The 15,175-nt window shown below is 40.6% G+C and overlaps 1 protein-coding gene across 2 annotated transcripts in view; it reads right to left on the bottom strand.

The window, feature by feature from the left end:
* Positions 1–12,013, bottom strand: part of USP8 (ubiquitin specific peptidase 8) — a 71,089-nt gene extending 59,076 nt beyond the window's left edge. For both annotated transcript variants that reach the window (XM_028100091.2, XM_028100092.2), the window contains exon 1: positions 11,897–12,013. The gene's annotated coding sequence lies outside the window, so the exon portion shown is untranslated. The remainder of the gene's footprint in view (positions 1–11,896) is intronic.
* Between the last annotated feature and the right edge of the window lie 3,162 nt (positions 12,014–15,175).

The raw sequence follows: 15,175 nt of genomic DNA, 5'->3' as shown, positions 1-15,175 counted from the left end.
ATAACGGCCTTATGAAGAAGAGGTCCTGTAGTGCCCTGTGTGCAATGGCTCCTGTTCCCCAGGGACTGGTGCTTCAGGAAGTGTCTCCTATGTGTGTTATATGTGCTCTATTGTTGAGAACTAGCCTCTTTTTCCTTCAGTCCAGTTGTCAGCAGAGGCTCTTTGCCTGTTGTAGGCAGGGCTTGGTCCCAGGCTGGGTGGGGTGCGTTTTAACAAGGTGTGTGGTGGTCTGCTTGCAAAATGAGATGTGCCACTGCTGCTGGCAGAACTGAGGTTCCACAAAATGCAAGGGTCAAGAGACAAAAGTGTTGGTGGGGTTTGCACCAGTATTCTAGGGCAGGGGGACTGCAGTGCCCAGACTGAGCCAAGTATGACTGGGAAGGGCAGATCTGCTGAAGTGTGGGGCTGGGGCTTGGTGTATGCAAGTTAAGTAGTGAATGTTGGTGCTGTGCTGGTTCCTGCAGCTGGCAGTGTGTTTATACTGGGGGGTAGGGGAAGGAAATGGCATGTACCAGCTCCTTTGCTCCTGATGTGGTCTCCCCGTGATCCCCTGCCTCTCCAGGCCACACTCTGAGATGAGTAAATTACTCTCCCTCCTGTTTGCCCCCAATATTTTTCACTACTGCTTCCAGTCTGTATCTCTGCAGGCTGTTTGCTGTGCTGTCTCTTCAAGGTTGGGGACTTAACTTCCTAATGCCCTCCTGGCTCTTCCAGAACCAAGCCTGCTGATTTTTAAAATTCCAGGCTGAGGGGGCGCCTGGGGGGCTCAGTCAGTTAAGCATCTGCCTTCGGCTCAGGTCATGATCCCAGGGTCCTGGGATCGAGCCCCACGTAGGGCTCCCTGCTCTGTGGGAAGCCTGCTTCTCCCTCTCCCACTCTCCCTGCTTGTGTTCCCTTTCTTGCTGTGTCTCTGTCAAATAAATAAATAAAATCTTTAAAAAATAAAAAATAAATAAATAAAATAAAATTCCAAACTGGTAAGTCCCACTGGTTGTAGGAACTCCAAAAATGCAGGTCCTCTCACTTTCAAAGCAAATGGTTATGGGGAATCATCTTCCCTGTGGGCTCCCTGGTGTGAAAGTCTGTTTTTCACCCTTCTCACCACCAGTTCCCTCCCCACCACAGACAGCTGCAGGCCATTTTGCTCTCAAACTGTGTCTTTGCCCTTCCTACCATCTTTGATGTGGCCTCTTCTCTATCTTTAGTTGTGGAGTTTGTTCTGCCAGTCTTCAAATTGTTTTCTGCGTTATTTATGCTGATGTGAGCATTATCTAGTAGTACCCCTGGGAAAAGGTGTGCTTAGGGTCCTCATACTCCACCATCTTTCCAGGCAGCAACAAAGTATTTTTTTAATTAAGGACTGTACATTTTTTTAGACATAATGCTATCACACACTAACTAGACTACAGTACAGTGTTAACATAACTTTTATATGCCCTGCAGAACAAAAAAAATCATTTGATTCTTTTTATTTCGATATTTCTTCTATTGCAGTGGTCTGGAACCGAACTCATAATGCCTCCAAGGTATGCCTGTAGTTACATAAATGCATTTAAGAGATAACTTTTTTTCCCTATCACTTCATTAACTTAATGCTCTTTATTTTACCAATTCCCTTTTATTAGATGAATGGTCATCCATAAATATCTAATCCTGAAAAGCTCAGTAAGGTACAACTTGGGGGGGAGGGAGGCATTTGTTCACTCATGTGAAACTCCAAAGGTGCCCTGATTTGCTTTGATTTGAGTCATGTTTTACACTAATACTTTGTGATCTGAAACTCATCCCTTCTAACCCTGTGAAATTAACCCACTGTCTTAGTCACCAAACCTAGCTATTTTTCTCTATAGGTTACATTTTTACAATGTTCATTTTTTTCCATCTATACTTGCTCTATGTGTCTACAAACATGTTTAGCCAAACACTTTATTTAGTAGTTTCAGATCTATGTATTTAGAGACAGTGATTTCATACATAAGTACTTTCTACTTTTCACTCCCGGCTGTGTTCTGTGTCTAAAGCTATAGTGATAGGAGAGGAAAAAAACTTCTGGACCACACCATTACACCCAAATGGATCAACAAACATTAAATATGTCCTTCTAGTTAGATATCTAATTCATTAACAATTCATCACCAAACCAGCTAAGAGCACCCATTAAGTAAAGAGTATAAGTACCGCGCACTAACCGATTGCGCCACTGGAGCTCCTTTTAAGTAAAGAGTATGATAGGGATCCCTTGGATTTCCTCACAATTACAGAGACAACAGCATCATCTGAGTATCTTAATTTGCAAAAAACACTAAGCTATGTGTTAAAGATACAACAAGTATGTAAGACATGGTCCTTGACGTCACAGGATAAACAGTTTGACCAGAGAACACCTTCTCCTCCCCACACCCACCATATTCTCACCTCCTGCTTATCCCCTCAACTCTGAGTGAAAAAGCAGGAATACATATGGCGTGTAGGGCATGTACACCATTTGTATAAAGTTTAAAAACAAACTAAATTGAACAGTGTATTGCCTAAGGATTCAAATAAGGTAAACCTATAAAGGCAGATAGGAAATGATAAACAGAAAATTCTATTTCTGGAGAGGCAGAGGATGTAATCAGGAGGCACATACAAGGAGCTTTAGGGATACCAGTAAGGTTTTATTCCTCAAGTTGGGTGGCACATTCAAAGGTGATCACAGGGTAATCATTTTACTATAATGCTTTATAACATATAAAAGAATATAAGTAACATAACATATATTTCATAAAAATTTTTAAAGAAAACTCTTAACTATATTGTATAACAATGCAAATATGAATAAAAATGTGCAATTGTTTATAAACATGAAAATACCAGACACATGTGAAAGTTAGGAAGTATGGGTAAAACAAGCAAACACAAAATATGTTTTTAAATATTGATTTAAAAAATATATTTGGGGGACACCTGGGTGGCTCAGTGGTTAAGCAACTGCCTTTGGCTCAGGTCTTGATCCCAGGGTCCTGGGATCGAGTCCCGCATTGGGCTCCCTGCTCAGCAGTGAGTCTGTTTCTCCCTCTTCCTCTGACTTTCTGCCCACTTGTGCTCACACTCTCTCTCTCTCAAATAAAGAAATAAAATAAAAAAATATATATATATTTGGAATATTGGAAGAGCCTGATACATAAAACTTTTGGAATACAGACAGCTTCCATACAGTGGTGTGAATGGAAGCAAGAACATGAGCATTAAGGAATAAAGAAATGTTAGCAGGCTGTAGATAACAACAACAACAAACTGGCAATAAAAAAGAGAATGCTGGGATAGAGTGGGATGGTTCTCCAGGAACATGATTTCTACTGAAATAATAAGAAGCAACAGTTGAGGAGAAATACATTTGACTAAGGGAAAGCAATGTAAGGTCAAGAAACTAACTCTTTGGGAAGGTGTTTAAGGAAACCTGTGGTAGAGGCAGGGGACATTGGAGTTGGGACTATTAATGAGGGCCAGAAGACAGTAAGGTAACAGTAACAAGAACTACTCTTGACTTTTCTGCTCTCAACTAGTTCAGCTAAGATCTGAAGCTTACTTAACCAACAGAAAGCCAACATTTGCTCCCCTGATACAGGCTACCTCTTGAAATGTAATTCCCCAAAAGCCCAATCACTTTTTGTTGGTGATACTACTAAGTGTACTAAGACAGGGACTGAAGCCAGAATTAGGCAGATTAGCCAGGTACCAGTCTGAAAGTATCTGTTTTTCCAATTCTATCCTCTATCTGGGTCACAAGTGCTAGTGGTCTAACCACAGAATGTATGTTCAAAAAGTCAGAGTCTATTTTGTAGATTCATGACAATTAGGTTTCTTGGCTGGGGAAAGAAAGCTATTGATTTGAACCTTCTAAAATAAAGGTCTAGAATATATTCTCAGGTGAATCTGTTTCTCATGTTTACCTTTAAAGCTTGGCTCCTTGAAAAACTAATATAAAAACTACATGTGCTACCTAGGTAACTTAAAATTGTAAACCATTACCTACCTCAAGGTTAAATTAAATTCAAACATTCACAGATATCCTGCTGTATAGAAGACATTGTGCTTCCAGGAACTCAAAGATTAGATATGATATCTTTCCCCAGAAAGTTTAAAAAAACTAATGTGAGGGCGCCTGGGTGGCTCAGTTGGTTAAGCGACTGCCTTCGGCTCAGGTCATGATCCTGGAGTCCCGGGATCGGGTCCCACATCGGGCTCCTTGCTCAGCAGGGAGTCTGCTTCTCCCTCTGACCCTCTTCCCTCTTGTGCTCTCTATCTCTCATTCTCTCTCTCTCAAATAAATAAAATCTTAAAAAAAAATAAAAAAACTAATGTGAAAGAAAAAGTTGTAAGCAGTGGTAATACAACACAGTAAGATATCTAACTCTAAAGAGTTATAAATAACGTACAATAAGACAAATTAAGAAGAAAGATTAAGTATGACTAGAGGGATCTTGGAAAAGACAACATTTATGTGAATCTTGGTAGGAGAAGGTTTTTGATAGAGAAGAGGTACTGTATGAGGGAAAAAAACCAAGAGAGTAAAGAACATCTTGAGGAACTAGCCAATACAGAGAATGAGCAAGGATCTACTAGATAGGAAAGCCTGAAAAAACAGTCTGGGAACAGAAAATACAAGACCTTAAATGTCACAATAAAGCATTTACTTTGTTTTCTAAAAGTAAAAGAAAACCATAAGATTCTGAAGAAGAGTTATGTGATCCAAACTGAAATGCTAGAGTTAGGCTTTAAAAGACAAGACAAGAAAGACACTAGTAATCTATGATAATGATCCTAAGGAGAGATGATGAAGGTCAGAACTAGGGCAGGAGAGATGGAATGAAGGAGGCAGATACATGAGACACTGCAAAGATAGAGGACTTGGCTAATGATTAGACACATGGAGGGAAGGTATAAGATTATAGTGACAAACTTTTTACTGACAGTTTAAAGTTAACTTTTGTATCCTTAGTTGATTTTTTTTAAAGATTTTTATTTATTTATATTAGAGAGAGAGAGAGGGAGAGAGGAAGCACGAGCAGGGGGGAAGGAGCAGAGAGAGGGACAAACAGACTCCATGCTGAGTGCAGAGCCCGATACAGGGCTTGATCTCAAAACCGTGAAATCATGACCTGAGCTGAAATCAAGAGTCAGAAGCTCAACTGACTGAGCCACCCAGGTGCCCCTCAGTAATCTCTACATCCAATGTGAAGCTCAAACTTACAATGCCAAGATCAAGAGCAGCACGCTCTACTGACCTGAACCAGCCAGACTCTCCTGTCCTTATATGATTTTTGAGAACAGCTGAAATAAGTAACAATTTTCTCTGATAATGTTATCAAAGGACCACAGTTGTTTTCATTTTCATTTACAAAATTATATAAGTTTCACTGTCGAATAAGATGCCTGGTGTTAAAAATACTTACAGCATTGCCTTAATTGCTGTTTCAGCCTCTACAATCACAGATTTCTGCAGAAGTCAAAGTACAATGTAAAGGGTATTTTCCCCAATCAAATGAGAAAGCAAAGAAGGATACACATGCAACTTAAATCTATGTGAAATTTAATGTGTTAAATTCTTGATCAGTCATTCTGCTGCACTTTGCCTTTAAAGATTTCAAAATAGGTTGACATAAAATATATGACTGAATGAATTCACAATTTATTTTGGCTGCAACAGTAAAAACAAGGAAAAGAGCAGCAGCAGTTTTTTGTTGTTGTAACAATCCTACTGATACTTATAAAAGAATGTTCAATAGAACCTACTTGCTTATATCTAGAACTGAATATAACATACAACCTATTAAAACTGTTATGCTTCAAAAAGGATTGTGTGTTAAAAAATAAAAAAGTATATGTGAGAAAAATTAAAGTTCTTCTAAAAAAATAATTTTCTTAAAATGTGTAAATCTTAAATACTTCAGCTTTAGTCACACAGCAATGCTCCAAAAGTGAAATCCAGACAGTGCTGAAAATTAGTTAACAAAATGGGGGGGGGGGAGGAAGGCGTATGTATCCCCCCTCTCTGTTTATGACAGCCTTCTGATTCTTCCCAAGAGAAAGAGTAAAGATAGATGACTTGAACCAGAGTGAAGACTAAAAAGTAAAAAGGTGAAGACTGAGGTTTGTGGTCAAACTGGTCCTGATATCTTAACTAGGGCTTCACACCAGCCACTGCCTAGGTCCTTGGCAATGCTGAAAGTAGAACAAAGTTTGTCTCCATTGGGCATCCATCATCTCAGTCCCTCTCTCCCCTTAAATAGCAACAGCACTCATTATATCTTTTGATTGCCTTAAATTTCACATAATCCAATCTATACTCATTCTAGTTTTTTTAAGATTTTATTTATTTATTTATTTATTTATTTAAGAGAGAGAGAGAAATAGCATGAGAGGGGAGAGGGTCAGAGGGAGAAGTAGACTTCCCACCAAGCTGGAAGCCCGATGTGGGACTCGATCCCAGGACTCCAGGATCATGACCTGAGCCGAAGGCAGTCGCTTAACCAACTGAGCCACCCAGGCACCCTATACTCATTCTAGTTTAAATGCCACAGACAAGTAAGTAATCGTGAAATATTTTAAAGTAATCCTAAAGTATTAAGAAGGCTCAACCCTTTTAAGAATTAGTCATTGCTAAAACTTCTGGTATTTTTTGAATATCTACTATATGTCTAGCACTGAGCTAATAATTGTGTGAGAGCAGTGTTTTTTTGTTTTTTAAGATTTATTTATTTATTTGAGAGGAGAGGGAGGCAGAGAAAAAGAGAGGGAGGGAGGGGGAGAAGGAACAGATGGAGAGAGAGGGAGAGAATCCCAAGCAGAATCCCCACTGGGCACAGAGCTCCACATGGAGGCTGGATCCCACCACCCTGAGATCATGACCTGAACTGAAACCAAGAGTCTGATGCTTAACCGAGTGAGCCACCCAGGTGCCCCAAGGGCAGTGTTTCCAAATCCATAAGGTCATAATCAGCATTTAAAAAAATAAAATTGAAGAGAAAATATCAGAGCATGTCCACATATAGTAAGGTTAAGTACTGTTTCATGAAACTTCAGTTTGGGTTGTGTATGTGTATGCATATAACACTGGATTGAAATGTAAAATGTTATTTCTTACTACAGGTTACAACTGAAAAAGTGTAAAAGTTCTGCAGAGCAATGCTACTTCAAGTGTGGCCCACAGACCAGAGACAGCTGGGGAACTGTTACCAGTCTGTGATAAAATAAGAAATTTATGACAGATGTAAATCCATTAAGCACACTAGTAGCAAGACCTTCTCTGTGAAGAAAGCAGTCCACTAATTTATACTGTGGTACAAGCTTCAAGCCTATAACACAGACTGGCTACTTTGAGTGACATTGCTCTAGGGGATAAAGAGAGTACCATAGGGCTTCTGATCCAAATGTCTTAGTTTAGTTACCAAGACCAAACTAATACCTATTAAATAATACGCCAACAATTAATTGCTACACTGTATATTAGTATGTGACTCCAGTCACTGGGAAGTCAAAAAAAGGAGAACATTTTTTTTAAAAAGATTTTATTTATTTATTTGACAGAGAGAGACACTGCAAGAGAGGGAACACAAGCAGGGGGAGTCGGGAGAGGGAGAAGCAGGCTTCCCGTTGAGCAGGGAGCCCGATGTGGGGCTCGAACCCAGGACCCTGGGATCACAACCTGAGCCGAAGGCAGATGCTTAATGACTGAGGCACCCAGGCACCCCGAGAACATTTTTTTTAAGATTTTTATTTACTGGGGCGCCTGGGTGCCTCAGTCGTTAAGCGTCTGCCTTCGGCTCAGGTCGTGATCCCAGGGTCCTGGGATCGAGCCCCGCATCGGGTTCCCTGCTCGGCGGGAGGCCTTCTTCTCCCTCCCACTCCTCCTGCTTATGTTCCCTCTCTCGCTGTCTCCCTCTGTCAAATAAATAAATTAAAAAAAAAAAAGATTTTTATTTATTCAGGGATGCCTGGGTGGCTCAGTCGGTTAAGTGTCTGCCTTTGGCTCAGGTTATGATCCCAGGGCCCTGGGATTGAGTTCCGCATTGGGCTCCTTGCTCAGCAGGGAGCCTGCTTCTCCCTCAGCTGCTCTTCCTGCTTGTGCTCTCTGTCAAATAAATAAAATCTTTAAAAAAAAGATTTTTATTTATTCATTTGACAGAAGAAGACAGCGAGAGAGGGAACACAAGCAGGGGGAGAGTGGGAGAGGGAGAAGCAGGCTTCCTGCAGAGCAGGCAGCCTGATGCGGGGCTCGATCTCAGGACCCTGGGATCACGACCTGAGCCGAAGGCAGACGCTTAACCGACTGAGCCACCCAGGTGCCCCAAAAGAAGGAGAAAATTTGGTGTAGCTTCATCCAGCCTAGAGTGCACTCTCTTTGTGCTGGTCCCTCTTCCTTCAAGGACCAACTTAAGTTCCACTTCTTTCATCCTTGATGGTCCCAGCTATGGGGAGTTCATTTCTTGGTCTAAATTCTATAGTATGTACAATCTGTGTCATTGCCTTAGTATAGTATTTCAACCAAATGACAATTATGACTAGGTTTTAAGACCCTCATAAGTATGAAGTGCTCATGATGATGTGATGAGGCAGAGACAAAAACTAGCCCTAAGGATAAGATTTAGTTATGAATTGAGTGAGAAAGGAGGGTATTCCAGAAAAGGAAGCCAACATGAACAAAGACACAAAATGAGGAATTAAGTACCAGAAGGCAATGAGAAAAATAAGGACTACTATAGGGATTACAGATCCTTCTCAATTCATGAAGGGGTTATGTCCCAATAAATCCATAAGAAGTTGAAAATACCATTAAGTCAAAAATACATTAATACACCTAATCCAACAAACATCACAGCTTAGCCTAGCCTACCTTAAACATGCTCAGGACACTTCCTTAGCCAATAGTTGGGCAAAACCATCTATCACAAAGCCTATTTTATTATAAAGTGTTAATATCTCATGTAATTTATTGAATACTATACTGAAAGTGAAAAACAGAATAGCTGGAAGTCTATCAGTTGCTCACCCCCACCATCACATGGCTGACTGGGCACTGTGGCTCACTGTCACTGCCCAGTACCACATATTGCTGCCTGAGAAAAGATCAAAATTCAAAATCTGAAGTACAGTTTCTACTGAGCGTGTATCACTTTTACACAATCATAAAGTTGAAAAATCCTAGGTCAAACCATATTAAGTTGGGGACCATCAGTACAGGGAAATAATCAATTTGATCAAGGGACTCCGAGTACATATCTTCCTTACATGTCACTACTCTGACATGCTAGATCCCTAGCACTGACCTCAGTCCTTACTGTCAACACTTAATAACTGTTGGCTAACAATAAATTATATTAGGTAAGGAGATGGAGTCATATTATGGAGGGCTTCTGAAGCCATCAAGAATTGTTTATAATTTATTCAACAGGCAACAAGCCAGTTCTCAAAGGGGAAAATGATACCTCAGGTCGGGTCAAAGTGGGGATATGCAAGACGGATTTGAAGGAAATAGGAACAAGGAATAATACTTTGGATAAGAATAACCAGCAGGCCACTGAAAAAGAGAACACAAAAAGGCAGAAATATGCTTGTGTAACAGAACAGACTGAGACAGAAAATCTTCTCTGGTGTGTACACACACATAGAACGGTAGTGCTGTTTAACAACAACAACAACAACAAACCAACACTAGTTTAAAAAACTGATCAGTGTACAAGCAGCATCTCTCAACCTGGCACTATTCTTATTTTGAACCAGATAAAACTTTGTTATAGGAGGCTGCCCTGTGCATTGCAGGATATTTAGCAGCACCCCTGGCCTCTACCCACTAGATGCCAGTAGTAATTCATCCCCCTCCAGCTGTGACAACCAAAAATGTCTCCAGACATTGCTGAATGTCCCCTGGTGGGCAAATTACTACCAAATAAGAATCATTGATTCACAGGAAATTTTAAACATGTATGCAAAAGTAACATCTAAAGATGCCTTGATAGAGATGTAAATATGTAAGTAGAGATTAGGTCCACAGACAGACCAGATAAATATTAAACCAACTATTAAGGCATTAACATAACTTGCTTTTGAAACTCAAACTCATGCTACGAAAGTCCAAGCCCCATGAAGAGGTCATGCATAGGTGCTCCAGATGACATCCCTAGCTGAACTACCAGCCAACATCAACTGCCATTCATGCAAATGAGCCATCTTGGATGTCCAACTCAGTTAAGCTTTCAGATGACTTCAACCCTGGCTGCCTATCTGACCACAAATGCATGAAACTCTAAGTGAGAACCAACCAGCTGACTCCAGTTAGCCCACAGAAATATAAAAGATAAAACATAACAGTTTGAAGCTACTTTGTTTGGAGTGATTTGTTATGTATCAATAGGTAATTGGGACAATAACCACGATTAAAAAAAAAAAAGTTTCCTTAAGTATACCCAATAAGATTAGCAACTCATATTTGATGGGCACATTTTTCCTCTAATCTCTACAAAAATAACTGCATCTTCATGTAGAAAAATTCATAATGAAAATATAATGCTAGACATTTTATGGAAAAAAATTTGATGTGCTGGATTTATTTTCCAACTGTCTTACTTTACAAAAGCCATTTTGGATCTTTCCTGATATGTTCATATTAATAAACAAATAGTTATAATGATTATTAAAGGTCAAGTAATACATAAAGTTAAATACTAAAAAGACACCTTTAAAATGTTTTTGTTAGTTTTTCTCATGCATTGTTTTCTCAAAGAATACGATACATACCTACACACTTATGTGCAATTAATGCATATTTATGTCATTAATAACAAACTGTTGTTTTACTATAAGGTTCCTACTATCTAATTTTAAAGATGTACCCAATGTGTCACAAGAAAAAGAATACACATTTCAAGGCAGCCACTGCAATAGGATAAACGCATAGCACAACCTACATCACCTTTCAGATAAAATGGCCCAGTACTGTGGAGTCATGACAAACTATCTAAATCCATCAGGAAAGACATTCAACAATGAACGTTAAGCAGAATGTTGAGATGCAAAATCTGCTTACATAGCAAAGCCACAGAGCAGGCCTAGAACAGGTACAGTTCCTTAACAAATACCACTTGACATTTTTAATGGCTTCAGCAAAAGATATACAAAACTAACACTGCTGGCAGATTCAGAAACAGTAACATCCCTTTCATCTGAAACCCTCAGGGTGCTTAAGAAATATTAAATTCCTTCAGGTAAATATTTTGTTAGTGATTAAGTGACTTGCTTCAAGGTCACAGAATAAACTGGAGAAAAGAATTAAATCCAAAGTGTAGTCTGCAGCTTTATGTATAAATGAACATCACTGCGATTCGGGGTTCTGTGGAGGTGAAATTTACTTGTCCCACAACTCTAGGAGAGGCCACATTTTAGCAAAGAAAAGCTTTTATTTAGGGAAGTCATAGTTTTAACTGAGCTTATAGGTTCTTTAAACTCATACTTGGACTTCACTAAAACTAAGTTTGACTGAGACAGAGAAGGTACTGGGAAACACTGTGAGGGGCTGTATTAAAGGCCTGGGACTGTAGCTCGATAGCAGAAAATCAGAAAACGGAGGCCAGAGGAAGGAGGTCAAAGTCGGGTCTAAGTGTTGAAGAAGAACGAGGGATCGTCAAGGCCACCTTCTAAGACCGGAAAACCTGAAAAAACTACACAAAACTCACTGGACAACCCTGGGGAGGCAGCGGGAAAGACCCGAGGTTGGGCCCTTCCTCTAAAAGCCGATTCTATGTTCAGGGTTGTCGGACAGGACCTGTCTCCCCGGTGACGAGCAGCTTGTGAAAAGAAAAGGTGTTCAATGCAGACGGCTTCCTGAGGAACAAAGGCCAGGACCCAGAACTACACTCACCGTGGCGCCGGCCGCGCTTGACTATCGCCGGCCTCCTCTCCAAAGGCCCATCTTCCACCAACTCGAAGAAGAATTAGCCTTCGCTACCCCGACGGAAACCAGCCCAGCTCATCCCCTTTTCCCAGTTTGCACTGCGTTGCGACGCGTCGCGTCTTCGACGTCATGGAGAGGAGGGGCTGCGAGCGCGCGCGCCCCCGCCCGCCAGTGACTACTTCCTCATCCGCAGTCTTGCTCACACCAGGGAGGTGGGAGGGTTAAAAAGGACGCTTTGGGTGGGCGGCGAGGGCAGGGCCCCGGCTAGACTAAGCTTCCGTGCGCTTTCCCGCCGGTCGCGTTGGCCTAGCGTTTGTCCGGGCCTGTTCGATGACCCTGGTGTTATTCGCATCCTGGCCTTTGCCGCAGAGGAAGCAGGGACTCGTGTCTGTTACCTACTACGTATTTTACTCTTCAGAGTGGAGATTTAGGACTAGAAAAGGGATTTGAAGCCCCTCAAATTCTGGCTAAAAGTTAACCTTCTCCGAAGCCACGCCTCTAGTCAAAAAGGGAACATGATCCTAAAACACATTATATATACGCATTTTAACACCAGTTAAAGGCCCAGTCTTACAAAACAAGAGGGGCACCTGGGTGGCCAGTCGGTTAAGCGACTGCCTTCGGCTCAGGTCATGATCCTGGAGTCCCGGGATCGAGTTCCGCATTGGGCTCCCTGCTCAGCGAGGAGCCGGCTTCTCCCTCTAACCCTCCCTCCTCGCATGTGCTCTCTCTCTCTCATTCTCACTCTCTCAAAATAAATAAATCTTTAAAAAAATTTAAAAGAAACAAAAAAAAAACAAGAGGTCTGAACTTTCTCGCAAGGTGATCTTTGTACTCTCTTAGACAAAAGTGATTGGATGCTCCAATTGTCTGTAAACATTAAGTTGCGTGGACGGAGTTGCTGACCATGGTCACAAATTCCCCAGGGACAGTCCAGATGTTTCATGGATGGGAAAACTGGAGGGTGAGGTCTAGGAAGTGCCTTAAGTAAAAGTGGCTGCCAGATAGGGGTCCAGTAAATATGTAATTTATAAATATAGTGCTTCACATATAGTAGTCTTTCAATAAATGTTAATTTCCTTTCTGTTACAATGAAATACCCACAAAAATATGGTAGTTCTTTTATACCTAAGCTATGCACTGTTTTCCCAAAAGATTTAAGACCGATAACGATATGAAATATACTGTACTGCTTAGAACTACTAACCTTAGCTAACTTTTCATAACTAAGAAAACAATTGCATCTCCTTTGAAGGTGGATCTTAAGAAAGGAAGTTGGTTGTTGGAGGTTTTTTGTGTGTTTTGTTTTTTTTCTGCTGAGCACCTTGATGAATTTGAGTATTAAAAAACAAACAAAAACACCAACCCAGAGCTGAGTTTGGGAGTAGGAACCAAAGACAGGGAGAAGAATGTGAAGTTCTCTGGAGACCATCTCAGAGAGAGGACACCAGGAATGTGATGTAATGGAGAAAAAGAGAAACCATAAGAATGAATTAACCAATCAAGAGTCTCTTATGGTGGGGTGGCAGAAAGAGTGTAAGAAACAAGACTCTTTAGGGGCACCTTGTTAAGCGTCTGCTTTGGGTTCAGGTCATGATCCCAGGGTCCTGGGATGGAGCTCCGCATCGGGCTCTGTGCTCCATGGGAAGCCTGCTTCTCCCTCTCCCACTCCCCCTGCATGTCTTCCCTCTCTTGCTGTGTCTCTCTCTGTCAAATAAATAAATAAATCTAAAAAAAAAAAAAACAGTTGTGCAGAAAGCTCTAGATGTCTGTCAACCTTCTCTTTAAAAAAAAAAAAAGAAACAAGACTCTTTAACATTCACTTAAAGTTGTTTCTGTTGCTCTAACTGCTCCAATTCCCCCACCCCCCATAAATGGAATTTCTTCCACTTCCTGAAAGTGTCAAATTTGCTTGAGTTTTTTGAAAACTAGGGAGAAGTTCCACATGTGATTCAACAGGTGCAGAAGACAAACCAGGCACAAGATGATGAGATGATTACAAAACTGAACGAAGGTGGTGAAAGCAGGAAAAAATCAGAATCTTCCTAGGAAATTCACAGAAATCTGGGGGTGGGCTTTGGATTTTTCAGTATTAGCTGATGAGAGTGCTTAAGGGGCAGAGTTACCTTGATGAAACTGTTTATTGAATTGAATCATAAACCCAGCTCTTCTTCAAATTTGTGTTGTAGCAAGCAAAGCAACAGTATCTATGTTACCCAGAATCTAAGTAATGGGTCACTAGCTGTTTAGAAGGCATTTGTATTTGACCATAGCTTTAATTCCTTTGCCATCCATCATAAGCAGTAGTCCAAAATTTACTGAACCTGGTTCATCCTCCACATTCAACAAGTATTTTCTGAATGCATGAATGCATGTTCTATGCTGGGCATTGTTTTGGATTTGGGATATAAAGTCCCTCCTCAACACAGAGCTGACTTAAATTCTAGTGGGGGAGACACAATAAGCAAATACATATATACTATATCAGGTATTGTTAAGTGCTAAGAAAAAAAAAAAAAAACAGGGTAAAGGACCAGCAAAGACAGTGGTATTTTTGATGGGAAAGTCAGGGAATAGCTTTCTGATAAAGTGAGATTTCCATACAACCTTTGGTGAAGAGAGGGAGCAAGCTATGGGTAACTGTGGAAAAAGAGCATCCAGGCAATGAGGGCAGCACAGGTGAAGGCAGTGAGGCAGGAAAAGGTGAGTGTGCTGGAGGAACAGCAAGGAGGACAGTGATAGATGATAATCTCAGAGGGGTGGGGGAGGGAATGATCCACAGATTACATAGGACCTATAGGTCTATAGAACATGTTTATCTCACAATAGTGCAAAAAGTGAATCACATGCTAATATTATATGAAAAAATTAACTTTCATATGTATGATAAAATTTACAAATTATGTACAAATGTTCATTACAATTGTTTGCACAAGTATCCTGTGGTTCTTTTACTAGTTACTTATTTTTCTCTATTCTTCTGGTTTTTATTTGCTAAAATCAGAATAATTACCACATTGACTGATTGCATGGGCCATCAAACATTTTTTATCTCTAGGGTTTGCATCACTAGACAAGGGGTAGCCAGTCTTGGCTATCCTCTTGGATATCAACTTCTAAGTTTAGGAACTCACCACTCATTGCACCTCACTAAGACTCTATCAGCCTTTGGTTTATCTTAAGTTGTAAATAATCAACTATATCACCATTTACAGTAATTTGAGTTCTATTTTTTTACATGAGTTA

This window comes from Eumetopias jubatus, unplaced genomic scaffold (genome assembly GCF_037043125.1).
Source record: "Eumetopias jubatus isolate StellerSeaLion01/CBP00866 unplaced genomic scaffold, mEumJub1_p1.0 scaffold_7, whole genome shotgun sequence".
Lineage (NCBI taxonomy): Eukaryota > Metazoa > Chordata > Mammalia > Carnivora > Otariidae > Eumetopias > Eumetopias jubatus.
Note: the sequence above shows the minus strand (reverse complement) of the source record. Positions and strands in the feature narration are given on the sequence as shown.